The sequence below is a fragment of the Myotis brandtii genome, unplaced genomic scaffold, assembly GCF_000412655.1.
Source record: "Myotis brandtii unplaced genomic scaffold, ASM41265v1 scaffold334, whole genome shotgun sequence".
Classification (NCBI taxonomy): domain Eukaryota; kingdom Metazoa; phylum Chordata; class Mammalia; order Chiroptera; family Vespertilionidae; genus Myotis; species Myotis brandtii.
Window position 1 is genome coordinate 90,100 of NW_005362885.1, and position 454 is coordinate 90,553.

The window sequence follows — 454 nt, forward strand, 5'->3', positions numbered from 1 at the left end:
GAGCTGCCAGGACGGGCCGGGCCAGGACACTGAGCACAGGTCAGAGGCCGCTCTCAGGGCAGACAGCCTGGCAGCCCTCCAGGGCGGCTGGAGCTGAGCACAGAGGCCCGTCTGTCTGGGGCACAGGGTGGCCGTGTGTCCACTGGGCTCTGCCTGAGCAGCACAGCCGGCTATGGGGGGGGGGGGCTGCCTGCTCGCCACCCAGCTGCTGCCCCTGGCAGTGAAACAAATGCTCCATGAGCCCGACCGCGTGGCTCAGTGGTTGAACCAGGAGGTCATGGCTCGATTCCCTGTCGGGACACATGCCCGGGGTTGTGGGCTTGATCCCCAGCAGGGGGCGTGCAGGAGGCAGCTGGTCAATGATGCTTCTCTCTCATTCATGTTTTTATCTCTCTATCCCTCTCCCTTCCTCTTATTTAAAAAAATCAATAAAAACACATTTTTTAAAAATAAA